This window comes from Octopus bimaculoides, chromosome 8 (assembly GCF_001194135.2).
Source record: "Octopus bimaculoides isolate UCB-OBI-ISO-001 chromosome 8, ASM119413v2, whole genome shotgun sequence".
In the NCBI taxonomy this organism is placed as follows: domain Eukaryota; kingdom Metazoa; phylum Mollusca; class Cephalopoda; order Octopoda; family Octopodidae; genus Octopus; species Octopus bimaculoides.
This window is the reverse complement of record NC_068988.1, coordinates 42,902,877-42,911,098: the sequence shown is the minus strand read 5'-3', so window position 1 is coordinate 42,911,098 and position 8,222 is coordinate 42,902,877. Positions and strand designations below refer to the sequence as shown.

Below are 8,222 nucleotides of genomic sequence, written 5' to 3'. Positions count from 1 at the left end.
TATATATATATATATATATATATATATATATATATATGCATACGTATGTATTGTCTGTTGTTAACTACATTAACAACAGATGATAACTTATATCATAGTGTATAGAGATACCTAATACTGTTAAGAGGTCACTCAGTTTACAGGAAATATAATCGATTTAATCAACGTTATTACGTACTTGGTGCCTATTCGAACCGTTTTGTAAGGATGAAAGGCAAAGTTGATACCAGCAGGATTTGAACTTGAAACGTAATGGATCGTAACACCTGCGTGTGAGACTTATGGATCTTAAATACGAAAAATTGCTGGATTTTCGTTTCCATCTAACATCTGTGAAATTGCAATCCGAAACAGAACCAACCTTCTTTAAAAAATGCGAAGCAAGAAATTTCCTTATTTCCAAACATTATACACTGTGATGTCTTTGATATTTTGGTAATTAAACCTTTTTAACTGTTTTCTTAATTATAAGAATTAATGTGATGGCACTCACGGCTATGAATTTGAAAATTAAAGATTTATTATCTTCCTCGGCACATATTCATCCTAACAAGCTCTTATATACTTGAAAATAACCCCTGTTACTATAATGGTATCCCAAGACTGACGTAGAATCTCTGTTGTTAGCTGTTAAGAGTTAAATGCTGGAAATAACAACTAAATATCTTTTAAATACCAACTTTTCTTAAAATGGGCAGACTACATTGAATTATGTAATCCCATATACATATAACGGAAAGACGACAAGATGGTTACGGCTGAAGTGTCTGATGAAGGAGCAAAAAATTCCACTCCTGAAATACGGCATATACGCCCATTACCCATTTTTTCATCTTCGATCTCATTGTTTGTTTACGTCTGATGTCTCGGATACGAAACGTCTTAACAAAATCAGTGCTGGCTATAATTTCTATAGAAAATCTGTAGAGATGATCTTAATCTAGATCAGAGCTGATTTGGAACTATTCAACAGTAACAATACGACTACCACTGTCAGCAACATGCGGAACCATGGAGGAGGAACTTACGTGGTCGATAAATTTGCTAAAAATAGCAGCTAGATCTTCCTCATATCACTACCGTCTTAAAAAAGGACAGTGAATATTCTTTTCTACTCTAGGTACAAGGCACGAAATTTTGGAGAAGAGGGCCAGTCGATTAGATCGATCCCAGTACGCGACTGGTACTTAATTTATCGACGCCGAAAGGATGAAAGGCAAAGTTGACCTCGATGGAATTTGAACTCAGAACGTAAAGACAGTGAATATTGCAGCACTAAATGCTTTATGCCTGAAAAGATAAAAACAAGTTGGGCACGGTAGGAAAGCCTTTGATCATAGGTCTGATCGATCAGTGATGACGCGGAGGTAAACAACAATCGTTTGTTGCATAGGAAACATTATTACAATATATCAATCTATGACAAGCTAACGTGAAGGCTTGTTTATCCCTCAACCTACTAGAACACTATACCTTGGATATTGTAATCCGGGATGCACTATGTCTGAATAAAAACGGATAGTTGAAATATCCTTGATCATAGGTTTTCTCAATTGGAGCCAACATGGAGATAAATAACTATAGATGAACATTGTTTTAATACATTTTAATTAAAGAAAATACAAACGGCAGTTGTGCGCGAAACCTACATCACACTTTCTTTGACTCTTATTAGCGTCGATTACGTTATCTTTCTACCTTTGTCTTCAGGCTTCGATTTACATTTTTCTCTTTTCTGGCAGTTCTTTGATATGTTTGCAGTTTACAGAAATTTTATTATTTATTTCAGTCATTTGACTGCAGCCATGCTGGAGCACCGCCTTCAGTCGAAGAAAGCGACTCCAGGACTTACTCTTTGTAAGCCTAGTACTTATTCCATCGGTTGCTTTTGCCGGGCTGCTAAGTTACGGGGAGGTAAACACACCAACATCGGTTGTCAAGCGATAGTGAGGAGACAAACACAGACACACACCTACCTGATCCACTCAAAAGGCTTTAGTCGGCCCGAGGCTATAGTAGAAGACACTTACCCAAGGTGCCACACTGAGGGACTGAATTTGGAAGCATGTGGTTGGGATTCTCACCACACAGCCACGCCTGCGCCTGTAAGTTGTTAATTTTCTCTTTGCATTATAATAAATATAATTTTGGAGAAGAAATGAAAGCACTTTCACATATCACAATTTTCGATATTTCAATACTCTTTTCTACTCTAGGCATAAGGCCCGAAATTTTGGGGGAGGGAGCCAGTCGATTAGATCGACCCCAGTACGCAAGTGATATTTAATTTATCGGCCCAGAAAGGATGAAAGGCAAAGTCGATCTCGGCGGAATTTGAACTCAGTACGTAAAGACAGACGAAATACCTCTTAGCATTTCGCCAGGCGTGCTAACGTCTTACCAGCTCACCACTTTATCGATATTTCAATATTATTCCATTAAGAAGGCGGCGAGCTGGCAGAAACGTTAGCACGCCGGACGAAATGCTTAGCACTATTTCGTCTGTCTTTACGTTCTTAGTTCAAATTCCGCTGATGTCGACTTTGCCTTTCATCCTTTCGGGGTCGATAAATTAAGTACCAGTTGCGTGTTGAGGTCGATCTAATCGACTGGCCCCCTCCTCCCAAAAGATTTCTGGCCTTGTATCTAGAGTAGAAAAGAATATTATTCCGTTAAGTTTTTTCGTTTCCCATTCATAACGTTATTTCATTCACTATTAAATAATTCATTTCGATGTATATTATAAATATTATTAAGCTAGTCCATTAATTAGTGTAAATCTTTCTTGCAAATGTTTAGGAAAATCTGAGTGACCTAGTGACTTGATCTAAGTTATGTCTATTATTTCAATTTTTCAGTTAGTTTCTTTGCGTTTTCATCTTGATTGGAAATGCTTGACTAAATAAACTGGTGGCAACTACATGTATATCATTCGTTAAGAGAACTTTCTCTGCTATGTGTTCGTTAATGGCACGCTATCTGGTCGTACGTGATTGGCGGGCTGAACCGAAAATTTTTTTAAATGTGAAATTGTTTAAGTGGAAAGTGAAAATCTTATATGTGATATTTGAATATAAATTTACAATTTAAATTCCTGTAGTAGTTTTAACATAGCAAAACCTACAGAATTAATGGATCTTATTTTTATAAATATTAAACCATAAAACTGAAATTTAAACATTAAGTTCGGGAGAAAAATTAATTCATGTTTTATTGCATAATTAATTTGAATTTATTATCTTCCAAAAACAGTTGAGATTACAACTATTTATCCGAAGCTCTTGTATGTCAATTGGATATCACCATTCACAAAACAGCTGGTTATTCCATGGATCCAATTCGTCTCAAATGACTAATTCACCTCAAATGAGCAATTTTTCTTTCATTTTCACCCAAGATATTGATTTTGTGTGTGTGAACAAAGTTTTTTCTTGTTTCAATCATAAGATAGCGGACATGCTGTGGCACAGCCTTGAAGAATTATTCGAACGAATCGAACCCAGTACTTAAATCTTTATAAACCCTGGTACTTTTTCTATCGGTTTCTTTTGCCGAACTGCTGGTTTACAGGGACGTAAACACTTCAACACCCGTTTTAAAGCGACAGCTGGGTAACAAACATATACGACGAGCTTCCTTCAGTTTCCGTCTATCAAATCCATTCACAAGTTTTTGGTTGGCTCGGAGCTATAGTAGAAGACACTTGCCCAAGGGGACTGAAGAAGGCACCGTGGGGGTTGGGAAGCAAACTTCTTACCATATAGCTGAACATTTAATTCTTCCTGAAAGGGAAATTTAGTAGGTTAACCGAATTTCTTTGTATATGTTAATAACCACTAAGAATATTTCCTAATATTTACGTCATTCTGAGTTTGAGACCCGGATAACTGGGTAGGAGCAGGCTCTTGACGATTCCTGTGCTAATATTGAATTATTTGGGCAAGAATGTCTGATAATGTTTACAGAAATTGAGTTGTTTCTTGAGAATTTGTCCAAGAACTGCTAAAAGTGATCATATGGCATTGTCCTATATGAATAAACGTACAGATGCTAACAATGTGACTGTTTAGTCTGTTATTTTTGCCAGACAGATGTAGTGTAACTATTTCAGTGATATTGAATTTACATACAACTTTTTTTTCATGAGAATGTTTGTTTAATGACAGTTTTTTAAACGAGATTGTCAGTTATTTTTTTAACAGATGATTATAGAACGGAAGATATTTTTTCTATAATAGTAGGATGGTCAAAGAAATACGTCGACGAAGAGGACAGGAAAACTGAAAAATCAGTATAACCGGGAGAAACAAATTACCAAAACTGAGGAACAACGACTAACACGACTTATATATATATATATATATATATATATATATATATATATATATATATATATATATATACAGAAAGAGGGAGATCAGTGAGTTAAAAAGAACATAACATACAAACGAAACAGACAAAAGCAGAAGGAAAGACGGCTTTCCCAACTCACCCGACGTGAGTAGCAAGATCAAGAATCAGAATCCGAGAGGCAATGACAGTGATGACTAATAACGCTTTTATACTCAATAAAATAGACAAGCTATGGCGTATCTTTCTTGACGGAAATTTTCACCTGGTTCAATACAAAAGATTCTTTTTCCAAACAAGAAACTATTGAACTGCAGAATTGACAAAACCAGTGAGATTTCTGTGTTTTACGACATTAAAGCCTTAACAGTTTTGCTGTAACACAACGTTGGAGACTACTTCTTAACTGTTTGCAGCCAATGCAACTCATATCACTGGAAGGATGGGCTCACACCAGTTTAATCTGTGATGGAAAAGTCAAGCTACATTCATTGCCTGCCCACTGCCAGCCATTATCAAACATTTTAACATGCAGTCGGAATAAAGTTTCCTAGAAAATACACGAGACTGTAATAATTCTAAGCCCACATTCTTCTTTCAAAACTACGATAATGGAAAGCTCATCACTATGACCACTAATCTCATGAAGCTTGAAATCACAATTGGTCTTAGTTCTGGAGAGGAAGCCAAGAAGAGATATGATCAGTGCGTACGAGTTTTCATGATCAAACCCGACAGTTTGTTAGATGATTTCAAAAGAAAGAGGTGTTAAACAAAATGTTTGCCCATTTTACTATATTCGAGGGGCAGATACAGTGGCTGTACCAATCTTACATTATCCCTATCATGGAATACGACAGCAATCCAAAGACACTTCAACCGATCGAAAAAGAGGTGTGCTGTGAAATACTCGTCAATTAAAATAATTTGAAACTCCATTCCGCCATCCTAACAAACAATATGCATGGACCAAGTGATCTCAGCCACACAAAAAACTCCTGCATAGATAGTCATGGTCTGACCGGTTGATGGAAATAATTCATTTCTGGAATTACTGTCGAAGATCTTCAAACAAAGAAGGCCCATACAATTTGGCCAAACAGAATACCTACCAAAAGACAGAATCGAACAGCCATGATGAAGTGACAGACGTTTTGGCACAAAAACTTGCAGTGTAATTGATTATTTCCAGTTGAAAGCGAGAAACCCTAAACCACAATACAATCTCCACACCGACATTCCTAAGAACTTTTTCTGATAGGATAAAATATATAAGAGGTGCAAACGACTGCTCACTTGAATGCATTCCTACAATCTCATCCAGTCGAATTTAGGCTGAGCTCTATTACCCGCGAATGCTTCTTCATCATAAGACAGGGCTTCAAACTGAGCCTCGTTCACGAAAATATCTAGATCATTAAGTTACATCCGATTTAGATCAATTTCTAGACACTTTCTGCCCTATCCTGCTTTAATCTGTCTGGAATTCTGGAACATCCGAAGACATCATGTAACAGAAAAAAGAGATGGTATTGTCAGAACTCAGTGTATATGGTACTGTTTAACATTCAGGAAAGTCTGGAGCTTCATAGATTGGACCTTCATTCCAACTTTGGGTTACCAAGACCCAATACAAACATCGTTGCATTGACACAGCTAATCAGCGAACTGAAGGAGACAGAACATGATGTGGTGCTGCCGAGAGGGAATATAAGGAAGCCAACGCGAATGCTAACATCGAATCCTTAACTGTGGTTGGACTTATGTGATCAATTCTTTAAATACGTTGCAGGGTAAAACATTCTGTTTAAATACTAGTAGTATTATCGATAAGGCATATGTAATCAACATACTGTTTGGCTAGTGACTGCAAACAGACTTCACCGAGGATTGAACACAGAGCCAGAGCACAGCTTGTACAGGCGACATTGATATGAAATTTTAAATCGGATGGAGACACTGGAGTTTAACACTAAAATGTAGATTATTGTGGCTTAACAGTGCTGAGAATGCAGCTTCCGTGCACTGAGTGCAAACTTTATAAGGAAGATATCAAGGAGTTCAAACTCAAACTATTCGCTTCTGATCTGCAACTGAAAAAAAGAGAACATGTTAGGCATGTGCGAGTACATTTTCGAGCTCTGTATAGTTAGCTGATCGGATCATCATCAGCTCCACAAACGAACCATGCAGCTCGTCAACAAGTACATGAAGCGATGGCTTCCGGATCAGGAGAGAAATTTCATGGACACTGATAAAATGTTCAAAGAAACTCTGCGTCCACCCAAATAATTCGAAACTCTCTTCAATCCATCAAGATTTCTGTCGCAATCCCTTAACATTTATAAGGTAACATTTATGCTGCTGCGAAACTTACAACGAGACGCGATGCATCCGGATTACGTGTTTTACCTGCTGTTCATCCTGAGGTTACTTTACATCAACCAAGAGCGTAAATTTATTTTATTTTCAGGTTCGAAAGTAGCAACTCCCAGGGTTTCGTGTATTCAATGCTCTAAATCTGTCATCTGATGCAACATGCATTCATTACAGAAGACAAACTTTCACAACTGTTTTCAGTGAAAATGTGATTTTCTACCTGGCATTAAATTAGACGTCACTTGCCCAAGTTGCCGCACTATAGGATAGAAGATATACTCATGTGATTAGAAAACAAACTTTTCAAACTCGCGTTAGTGCACACGCACTTACACGCAAACATACTCAAACATGTGAGTACATCTGCTCATGTTTAAACATATATAACATTTATACAGTAAATTGTCTGTATTATGTGATATATAGTTTCAGGTCGAGAAGATTTCAGTAGATCTATGTAAGTATACAAAATATTTCTTTAAACTCATCTATGACGTATGTTGATGAATAATATTACACAACAGTGTGCAGTATACAAGTTATACTAGTAGGACCCGTGGAAATTCCACTGAGTGGAGAAAATTAAGACGACTTAAGAGAGAAAGCATTCATACTTTAGCTTTTTTTAAAATATCCTTGACGTTCGTCTACATTTATTTCCTCACGTCACCGTTGCTGTTGTCTTTTGACTCTTTTTATTATATCTTCTTGCTGTTCCTCTCTGATCTGTGCTCTATATCTGCGCACCCTTTCTCGGGGAGCTTGCAACCGTGTTTCTTGTGAACCCAGAGTTTAGGCTAAATTAACCCTTACAAACAAATATCAACTTTGTAAGCGAGCAGACGATATATAATTGCACTTATGCGTATGCGATGGTTGCTGTAAAAAAAATCAGTTCAATAAAAAAAATACTTTTCATTATCAACACACCACACACACACACACACACACACACTCTCTCTCTCTCTCTCAATATAACAACGTCTCTTGTCCATCTCTCTCTATCTAACTTGCCCTTTAGCTAACTTTTTAACCACGTAATAAGTATTCCCTCCCCCACCGTACGTCGTTAACACTTATCTCTCTTTTCTCTCGTTGTTCGCCTCTACCTTCAGCTGACGATGTGACCATTTGGCTTAAGTGTATTAATATTAATCATTTTCCTCTGCTTCTTCCTCTCTTCTTTCTTCAATCCTTCCTCCCCCCTCTCTCTCTCTCTACCTCCGCAACTAACTAATGTATAACAGGTGAACGAACAAGCAGATTATTATATGGATTTTGCATACTAGATATACCGTACATTACACGCACACATGCACGCAGCTGCTTCACTGCATAGTGTGACTTCGACACCTACATTAAGAGACTGAGTTTAGCAGCATCCTTAGCACATGTGTTTGCTCTAAAATATATGTACACATGTATGCACACATATCACATATGTATACACATATGTATGCATTATATATATATATATATATATATATATATAT

General features: G+C 37.0%; 1 long non-coding RNA gene across 3 annotated transcripts in view; it reads left to right on the top strand.

Moving 5' to 3' along the window:
• LOC128248569 (uncharacterized) overlaps positions 1-8,222 on the top strand; it is a 54,132-nt gene that overhangs the window by 42,143 nt on the left and 3,767 nt on the right. For 2 of the 3 annotated variants that reach the window (XR_008264744.1, XR_008264746.1), the window contains exons 3-4: positions 1,790-2,105; positions 4,239-4,368. This is a non-coding gene — a long non-coding RNA (uncharacterized LOC128248569). Of the gene's footprint in view, positions 1-1,789; positions 2,106-4,238; positions 4,369-6,823; positions 7,187-8,222 lie in introns of those variants that run through there. The other variant, XR_008264745.1, reaches the window with a different exon arrangement.